Below are 10,936 nucleotides of genomic sequence, written 5' to 3' on the forward strand. Positions count from 1 at the left end.
CCATCAAGGAAAACGCTATGTCTGGCGCAAACCCAACACCTCTCATCACACCGAGAACACCATCCCCACAGTGAAGCATGGTGGTGGCAGCATCATGCTGTGGGGATGTTTTTCATCAGCAGGGACTGGGAAACTGGTCAGAATTGAAGGAATGATGGATGGCGCTAAATACAGGGAAATTCTTGAGGGAAACCTGTTTCAGTCTTCCAGAGATTTCACCTTCCAGCAGGACAAAGACCCTAAGCATACTGCTAAAGTGACACTTGAGTGGTTTAAAGGGAAACATTTAAGTGTCTTGGAATGGCCTAGTCAAAGCCCAGACCTCAATCCAATTGAGAATATGTGGTATGACTTAAAGATTGCTGTACACCATCGGAACCCATCCAACTTGAAGGAGCTGGAGCAGTTTTGCCTTGAAGAATGGGCAAAACTCCCAGTGGCTAGATATGCCAAGCTTATAGAGACATACCCCAAGAGACCTGCAGCTGTAATTGCTGCAAAAGGTGGCTCTACAAAGTATTGACTTTGTGGGGGGTGAATAGTTATGGACGCTCAAGTTTACTGTTTTTTTGTCTCATTTCTTGTTTGTTTCACAAAAAAAAATATTTTGCATCTTCAAGGTGGTAGGCATGTTGTGTACAGTTGAAGTCGGAAGTTTACATACACCTTTACCAAATACATTTAAACTTAGTTTTTCACAATTCCTGACATTTAATCCTAGTAAAAATTCCCTGTCTTAGGTCAGTTAGGATCACCACTTCATTTTAAGAATGTGAAATGTCTGAATAATAGTAGAGAGTGATTTATTTCAGCTTTTATTTCTTTCATCACAGTGGGTCAGAAGTTTACATACACTCAATTAGTATTTGGTAGCATTGCCTTTAAATTGTTTAACTTGGGTCAAACATTTCAGGTAGCCTTCCACTAGTTTCCCACAATAAATTGGGTAAATTTTGGCCCATTCCTCCTGACAGAGCTGGTGTAACTGAGTCAGGTTTGTAGGCCTCCTTGCTCGCACAGGATTTTTCAGTTCTACCCACACATTTTCCATAGGATTGAATACTTATTTCCCTCATTAAAATACAAATCAATGTATAACATTTTTGACATGCGTTTTTCAGGATTTTTTTGTTGTTATTCTGTCTCTCACTGTTCAAATAAACCTACCATTAAAATTATAGGCTGATCATGTCTTTGTCAGTGGGCAAACACACATAATCAGCAGGGGATCAAATACTTTTTTCCCTCACTGTATACAGGTAACTGACAAAATAAAGGAAATGAGGGATACAGGGCATAAGCGACATAAGCGGTCGCTTAGGGCCCCCGGCCGCTAAAGGCCCCCGGAACAGTTTTTTAGAAACTCAGTCGGGGTCTCAACTTACTGTTGAGAGTCAGAATAGTAGAATACACAAGGTGCAGTTTCTAAATGTTTTATGACTACTGACAGTCAGTTATTTAGCCCCTGTCAGCTACAATTGTTTACATTGGTAAATTAATCTAGCCAGCTATCTAAACTTGTAGTAATCATGGGCAAATTACCGACCGGGCACGAAGGGCACGTGCCCAGGGGCCCTGATCTCCAGGGGGCTCCCATTGATTTTGTTAGTCACTCTCACTCGGATATCATATTAACATGGCATAAGTCATGGCAAAATGTGTAGAATTTCAGGAAATTAGCTTTAAAATGGCACATTTCTCTGAAATGATACAATTATACAATTTTAACATTTTCTCTACGCTCCATGGCAAAATGTGTAGAATTGCAGCAAGAGGGGCTGCACATAAAATGTTGGGTGGCCCCCCAACCAAATCTTGCTTATGGCCCTCAAAAGGCTTGGGCCGGCCCTGGACGGATACAGAATTTCAAAGCAGGTGCTTCCACACAAGTGTGGTTCCTGAGTTAATTAAGCAATTACCTGCCTAGTTGCCCATTATTGCGGCTACCATGGCTAGAAGAAGAGATCTCAGTGACTCTGAAAGAGAGGTCTCAGAGGAGCATAGGGGGGTTAAAGGGTTGTGTGTGTGTGTGCGTGTGTGTGTGTGAGATTGTCTCAGTCATCAGATCTCAATCCAATTTAACACTTATGGGAGATTCTGAAGCTGGGCCTGAGACAGCGCTTTCCACCACCATCAACAAAACACAAAATTATGGAATTTCTCGTGGAAGAATGGTGCCGTATCCCTCAAATAGCGTTGCAGACACTTGTAGAATCTATGCCAAGGCGCATTGAAGCCGTTCTGGCGGCTCGTGGTGGCCCAACGCCCTATTAAGATACAATGTTGGTGTTTCCTTTATTTTGGCAGTTACCTATAGTTACTACTGGGTCATATCAAATTTTTGACTGCAAGTAATATCTCGTATAGTTATGTAAGATCATCAAATGGAGAAATACAAATGTAATTCCTAGGCCAAGCGTGCCAGCTTCCCAGACTTAATTGCTCTTGGGGATAATAAATCAGAAAGAAAGAGATAAGAGGGGTGAAAGTAACATATTGCTGTTGGTGTTTCCTTTATTTTAGCAGTTACCTGTAGTCTAGGAACATACAGAGATCATCTGTATGTTCCTAGCTTGTACTTATACTACTGGGTCATATACTATTCCTAGAATGCACTTTCTCTTTCTCCGACTGTACACTGTGACATAATGCATTGTAAACGTAACAAAAGGAATACGATTCTTCCTGATCTAGGCCAAGTTCAAGTCTGCCACATTTTCTCACCCAGACTTAATTTCTTTATACAGTGGGGGAAAAAAGTATTTAGTCAGCCACCAATTGTGCAAGTTCTCCCACTTAAAAAGATGAGAGAGGCCTGTAATTTACATCATAGGTACACGTCAACTATGACAGACAAATTGAGAGAAGAAAAATCCAGGAAATCACATTGTAGGATTTTTTATGAATTTATTTGCAAATTATGGTGGAAAATAAGTATTTGGTCACCTACAAACAAGCAAGATTTCTGGCTCTCACAGACCTGTAACTTCTTCTTTAAGAGGCTCCTCTGTCCTCCACTCGTTACCTGTATTAATGGCACCTGTTTGAACTTGTTATCAGTATAAAAGACACCTGTCCACAACCTCAAACAGTCACACTCCAAACTCCACTATGGCCAAGACCAAAGAGCTGTCAAAGGACACCAGAAACAAAATTGTAGACCTACACCAGGCTTGGAAGACTGAATCTGCAATAGGTAAGCAGCTTGGTTTGAAGAAATTAACTGTGGGAGCAATTATTAGGAAATGAAAGACATACAAGACCACTGATAATCTCCCTCGATCTGGGGCTCCACGCAAGATCTCACCCGTGGGGTCAAAATGATCACAAGAACGGTGAGCAAAAATCCCAGAACCACACGGGGGGACCTAGTGAATGACCTGCAGAGAGCTGGGACCAAAGTAACAAAGCCTACCATCAGTAACACACTACGCCGCCAGGGACTCAAATCCTGCAGTGCCAGACGTGTCCCCCTGCTTAAGCCAGTACATGTCCAGGCCCGTCTGAAGTTTGCTAGAGTGCATTTGGATGATCCAGAAGAGGATTGGGAGAATGTCATATGGTCAGATGAAACCAAAATAGAACTTTTTGGTAAAAACTCAACTCGTCGTGTTTGGAGGACAAAGAATGCTGAGTTGCATCCAAAGAACACCATACCTACTGTGAAGCATGGGGGTCGAAACATCATGCTTTGGGGCTGTTTTTCTGCAAAGGGACCAGGACGACTGATCCGTGTAAAGGAAAGAATGAATGGGGCCATGTATTGTGAGATTTTGAGTGAAAACCTCCTTCCATCAGCAAGGGCATTGAAGATGAAACGTGGCTGGGTCTTTCAGCATGACAATGATCCCAAACACACCGCCCGGGCAACGAAGGAGTGGCTTCGTAAGAAGCATTTCAAGGTCCTGGAGTGGCCTAGCCAGTCTCCAGATCTCAACCCCATAGAAAATCTTTGGAGGGGAGTTGAAAGTCCGTGTTGCCCAGCGACAGCCCCAAAACATCACTGCTCTAGAGGAGATCTGCATGGAGGAATGGGCCAAAATACCAGCAACAGGTGTGAAAACCTTGTGAAGACTTACAGAAAACGTTTGACCTGTGTCATTGCCAACAAAGGGTATATAACAAAGTATTGAGAAACTTTTGTTATTGACCAAATACTTATTTTCCACCATAATTTGCAAATAAATTCATTAAAAATCCTACAACGTGATTTTCTGGATTTTTTTCTCATTTTGTCTGTCATAGTTGACTTGTACCTATGATGAAAAATTACAGGCCTCTCTCATCTTTTTAATTGGGGAGAACCTGCACAATTGGTGGCTGACAATGCTATTAATTGACTACAGCTCAGCATTCAACACCATAGTGCCCTCTAAGCTCATCACTAAGCTAAGGATCCTGGGACTAAACACCTCCCTATGCAACTGGATCCTGGACTTCCTGACGGGCCGCCCCAGGTGGTAAGGGTAGGTAACAACACATCTGCCACACTGATCCTCAACACGGGGCCCCTCAGGGGTGCGTAGCTCAGTCCCTCCTGTACTCTCTGTTCACCCATGACTGCATGGCCAGGCACGACTCCAACACCATCATTAAGTTTGCCGACGACACAACAGTGGTAGGCCTGATCACCGACAACGAGGAGACAGCCTATAGGGAGGAGGTCAGAGACCTGGCCGTGTGGTGCCAGGACAACAACCTCTCCCTCAACGTGACCAAGACAAAGGAGATGATTGTGGACTACAGGAAAAAAAAGAGGACTGAGCACGCCCCCATTCTCATCGACGGGGCTGTAGTGGAACAGGTTGATAGCTTCAAGTTCCTTGGTGTCCACATCACCAACGAACTATCATGGTCCAAACACACCAAGACAGTCGTGAAGAGGGCACGACAAAGCCTATTCCCCCTCAGGTGTCACGGTTTACTAAGCCAGAACCCAGAAGCAGACCAGGACAAGGTAAGTGGTGTCAAAGGTGAGTGTTTATTTAACTGATCCACGAGTGCTGCTGAATAATCCAGGGAACAGAGCGGGCGGCGTGGATGAGTTGTTGAGGGTGCAGTAGTTGGTCCAATGATGGCTCGGCAGCCGCCGACCATCAGGCAGAGGTTGGGTGAAGGTTCCGGACGAGTGATGTTCATGGCTAACCGATCCGGCAGGGAATGGATGTTAGGCCAGAGCCTAAGAAGGGTGATGATCAGGACCAGGTGTGCAGATTGCTGATGGGATGCAGGTGCGGAAATCAAGAGAGCTCCCGCCTAGCAAGCGTTGCCCGGCAACCAGGCCGGGAGCGTTCCAGAACCCTCGGGAAACTGGAGATCACGAGCAGAAAAACTAGTACACAGACCGGACCCGACTCAGACTGCCGGGATCGTTACAGTACCCCCTCCGACGAACGCCACCGGGCGGACTCCCCGGAGCGCCAGGATGGAGGCGGTAGAAGTCACGAATGAGGTCAGCATCTAGGATCTGTCGCCGCGGAATCCAACTCCTCTCTTCAGGACCATACCCCTCCCAGTCCACGAGATACTGGAAACCCCGGCCCCGCCGTCTGGAATCCATGATGCGCCGCACCGTGTAGGCAGGACCACCTCCGATCATCCGAGGAGGAGGAGGAGGAGGCGGAGGAGGCAACAGAGGACTGAGGAAAACAGGCTTGAGGCAGGAGACATGAAAGGTGGGATGGACTCTGAGCGTCCTCGGGAGTTTGAGTCGAACTGCCACCGGATTGATCACCTTCTCCACCACAAACGGACCAATGAACTCCGGTAACAACTTCCTAGACTCAGTCCGTAAAGGAAGATCCCGTGTAGCCAACCAGACCCTATCTCCGATGGTATAGGTGGGAGCGGGGATCCGGCGACGATTCGCCTGGAGCTGATACCGGTCCGAAACTCTAAGGAGTGCCTTTCTGGCCCGATGCCAGGTCCGGTGGCAACGAGAATATGGGCCTGAACAGAAGGCACTGAGAGCTCCTTCTCCTGAGAGGGGAACAAGGGAGGTTGGTAGCCATACAGGCACTGGAAGGGAGACATCCCAGTGGCAGATGTAGGGAGAGTATTGTGGGCATACTCAACCCAAGGCAACTGAGAGACCCAGGAGGTGGGGTTGGAAGAGACCAGGCAGCGTAGCGTGGATTCCATCTTCTGGTTGGCTCTCTCCGCCTGACCATTAGATTGGGGGTGAAAACCAGATGTGAGACTGACTGTAGCTCCAATGGCCAAACAGAAGGACTTCCAGACAGCAGAGGTAAACTGAGGGCCACGGTCGGAAACGATATCACTGGGCAAACCGTGGACCCTGAAAACCTCCCTAACCAGGATCTCGGACGTCTCCGAGGCAGAGGGAAGCTTGGCAATTGGCACAAAGTGGGCGAACTTGCTGAATCTGTCCACGATAGTCAGAACGACCGTGTTCCCTCAGAAGCGGGCAACCCAGTGACAAAGTCCAGGGCCAGATGCGACCATGGTCGCCGGGGAATAGGAAGGGGGTGAAGTAGTCCAGAGCTGGGCCGATTGGTACTCTTATTCTGCGCACACACTGGGCAGGCAGCAACATAACCCCGAGTATCCTCGGCCATGGCAGGCCACCAAAAACGTCTGCGAAGAAACGCCATCGTCCGAGCCACGCCAGGTGACAAGCCATCTTGCTGGCGTGGGACCATTTGAGACCGCGGGACGAACCGACTCAGGCACAAACAACCGACCGGGTGGACCGTTACGGGACCGGGCTGCGTCCGAAGGGCGCCATCACCTCCTCCTCAATCTTCCACCTAACAGCTCCCACGACGCAGTTCCGGGGAGAATTGTCTCGGTCTTGGACCCACTCTCCTCCGTCTTGGAGAACATCCGAGACAAGGCGTCCGCCTTGCCGTTCTTAGATCCAGGTCGGAACGTCAGGGGAAAAAATTGAATCGTCCGAAAAACAACGCCCACCTGGCCTGACGGGAGTTGAGACGTCTAGCCGATTGCACGTAAGCAAGATTCTTGTGGTCAGTCCAGACAATAAACGGTTGCTCCGCCCTCCAACCAGTGGCGCCACTCCTCCAAGGCAAGTTTCACCGCGAGAAGCTCCCGGTTACCCACATCGTAATTCCTCTCCGCAGGCGAAAGGCGACGAGAGTAGTAGGCGCAGGGATGGAGTTTACTGTCCGTGGAGCATCGCTGCGACAGGATGGCGCCAACTCCCCTACATCAGACGCGGCCCACTTCAACGACGAACTGACGGGCCGTGTCCGGTTGAGAGAGAATCGATGCGTTGGTGAATCGCCTCTTCAAATCCAGAAACGCTCGATCCGCCTCCGGATTCCACTTGAAGCTCCTGATACTGGAAGTCAAGGCAGTTAACGGAGCGGCCACACGGCTGTAATCCCGGATGAATCTGCGGTAGAAATTCGCAAACCCCAAAAATCTCTGGAGCTGCAATCTCGTACCGGGCTGGGCCCATTCCAGAACCGCTCTAACCTTCTCCTGGTCCATCCTAATCTCTCCCCTGGAGATGATGTACCCGAGAAAGGATGTCGTGTGGGCGTGAAACTCGCACTTCTCGGCCTTCACGAACAGGCGATTCTCCAACAATCGCTGCAGAACCTGCCGGACATGCTGGACGTGGTCGGAAGGTTCCTTCGAGAAGATCAGAATGTCATCCAGGTAAACAAACACAAAGAGACCGATCATATCTCTCAGGACGTCGTTCACCATACTCTGGAATACCGCTGGAGCATTGGTCAGTCCAAACGGCATCACCTGATACTCGAAGTGACCCATCGGTGTATTGAAACCCGTCAACCACTCGTCTCCCTCTCTGATCCGGACCATGTGATACGACATTGCGTAGGTCTAGCTTGGTGAACACCGTAGCACCCTGTAAGGAGTCGAAGGCAGAACTCATCAAGGGCAGGGGATACTTGTTCTTGACCGTGATGTCATTCAACCCCCGATAATCAATACACGGTCGAAGAGAGCCATCCTTCTTACCCACAAAGAAGAATCCTGCCCCCAGGGGGTGATGACGAGGGACCGAACGAGACCAGCAGCTAGGGACTCCTTGATGTAGGTCTCCAAAGCCTCACGTTCAGGGCGGGAGATACTGTATAACCTTCCCTTGGGGTAGACAGCTCCAGGGAACAGGTTGATGGCACAATCATATGGTCGGTGGGGAGGGGAGTGACAGAGCCTTCTGCTTACTGAACACTTCCCCAAATCGTGATATGTCTCGGGAACCAGGGACAAATCTGGGGGTTTAGCCTCAATCACCTGACTGGGAACCGAATGGGGACAGGCAGTCTTGAGACAGTTAGCATGACAATCAAGGCTCCAACTCGTTACCTTGCCCGGTACCCAATCGAACGTGGGATTGTGTTCCTTCAGCCAGGGGTATCCAAGGACCAGAGGAACATGGGAAGACGGCAGAATGAAGAATGAAATCATCTCCGAATGATTCCCCGACAACAGCATCTTAACCGGTTCAGTCCTCATCGTGATACGTGCCAGACTACTGCCGTTCAGAGTGGTCGCCTCAATGGCTTCCGGCAATTGCTCCTTGGAAAGCCCCAGCTGTTCCACCAACTCGGCATCAAGAAAGCTTCCATCGGCACCTGAATCGATAAAAGCGTTAATCGCTAAGCTCTGATTCCTGTTCACAAGGAGTAGCCGGGAAACGGGTCTGACAGAGGTATTGAGAGGTCGAAACTGGCTCGCTAAAAGTCCTCCCAACTTTAGCTGAGCCGCGCAGTTTTGGACGACCGCCGGAACAGGTGGCGAGGTAATGTCCCGAACCACCACAGTAGAGGCAACAGTTAGTCCTACGTCTGAGTTGGCGTTCCTCCTTGGTTAACCCGTGCCGCCCTACTTGCATTGGTTCAGAATCGGGAGACAGGACCTCTCCACTAATCCTGTGTGGTGGACGATGATCGACGTATTCTGGTCCAATCCCGACCCGACTGGAACCTGAGAAGCTGATCGATTGGACGGACCCCATTGCTTCTCCCTCCCTTCGCTCGGACTCGATTATCCACCCGAATAGACAAGGCTACCAAGCTGTCCAGGTCACTAGGCTCCGGATAGGAGATCAACTCATCCTTGAGCTGCTCCGACAGACCCTGGTAAAAGGCCGCTTGCAGAGACTCCTCATTCCACCCACTCTCCACAGCCAACGCCTTGAACTCGATCACGAAGTCGGCCACGCTCTGCGAGTTCCTTGGTGAAGCGAAAACAGGCGCCTAGCTGCGTCCCTCCTCGGACGGAATGGTCGAAGAGCTTCCTCTATCTCGGCCGTGAACCCTGGTATGAAGCCATGCAGGGGTCTTGTCGTTCCCAAACGGCTGAAGCCCACTCCAGCGCTCGACCACGCAGCAACTCAATCACAAAGGCTATCTCGCCTTGTCTGTGGCATAAGAGTAGGGCTGTAGATCGAACACTAACCCACACTGCATAAGGAAAGAACAGCATCTTCCCAGCTCCCCCTCATATTTATCCGGCGTCGGAACCTTGGGCTCACGGAAGGACACAGCTCCAGACGCGGCAGGCGAGATGGGTGAAACTGTAGTGGATCCTCCACCTGAAACTTGCGCTGATTCTGGGACTGGGCCAGACCGGGTAGAAAGCTTCCGAACTGCCAACGCGATCTCCTGTAGCTGGTGCTATGATGGCCCAATCCTCTTCTGGGATAATCCAAATGCACTCTAGCAAACTTCAGACGGGCCTGGACATGTACTGGCTAAGCAGGGGGACACGTTTGGCACTGCAGGATTTGAGTCCTGGCGGCGTAGTGTGTACTGATGGTAGGCTTTGTTACTTTGGTCCCAGCTCTCTGCAGGTCATTCACTAGGTCCCCCCGTGTGGTTCTGGGATTTTTGCTCACCGTTCTTGTGATCATTTTGACCCCACGGGGTGAGATCTTGCGGAGCCCCAGATCGAGGGAGATTATCAGTGGTCTTGTATGTCTTCCATCTCCTAATAATTGCTCCCACAGTTGATTTATTCAAACCAAGCTGCTTACCTATTGCAGATTCAGTCTTTCCAGCCTGGTGCAGGTCTACAATTTTGTTTCTGGTGTCCTTTGACAGCTCTTTGGTCTTGGCCATAGTGGAGTTTGGAGTGTGACTGTTTGAGGTTGTGGACAGGTGTCTTTTATACTGATAACAAGTTCAAACAGGTGCCATTAATACAGGTACGAGTGGAGGACAGAGGAGCCTCTTAAAGAAGAAGTTACAGGTCTGTGAGAGCCAGAAATCTTGCTTGTTGTAGGTGACCAAATACTTATTTTCCACCATAATTTGCAAATAAATAAAAATCCTACAATGTGATTTCCTGGAAAAAATTTTCTCAATTTGGCTGTCATAGTTGACGTGTACCTATGATGTAAATTACAGGCCTCTCTCATCTTTTTAAGTGGGAGAACTTGCACAATTGGTCGGAAATACTACAATACAAAAATCCAAATTTACGTGTGTGTGGACTGCATGTCTTATTATGTGTACATGTGTCTGTGCCTGTGTGTGTGTTCTTCACAGTCCCCTGTTCATAAGGTGTATTTTTATCTGTTTTTTAAAATCTGATTCAGTTAGAGTTGATAGTGTAGTTAAAAAGGCAGAGCTTATTATGGGACAAACTTCCTTCTTAGCTACTGTTCTGTCAACATGTTTTGACCATGACAGTTTGCAATCCAAGGTTACTCCACAGTTTAGGCACCTCAACTTGCTCAATTTCCACATTATTTATTACAAGATTTAGTTGAGGTTTAGGTTTGTGTGAATGATTTGTCCCAAATACAATGCTTTTTAGTTTTAGAAATATTTAGGACTAACTTATTCTTTGCTACCCCATTCTGAAACTAACTGCAGCTCTTTGTTAAGTGTTGCAGTATTATTGCTATAGTAGTGACGTGCAAAGGGGAGTATCGCATATATAGACATACCGGCTTTACTCAAAGCGCGCT

The sequence above is a fragment of the Coregonus clupeaformis genome, unplaced genomic scaffold (assembly GCF_020615455.1).
Source record: "Coregonus clupeaformis isolate EN_2021a unplaced genomic scaffold, ASM2061545v1 scaf0127, whole genome shotgun sequence".
Classification (NCBI taxonomy): Eukaryota; Metazoa; Chordata; class Actinopteri; order Salmoniformes; family Salmonidae; genus Coregonus; species Coregonus clupeaformis.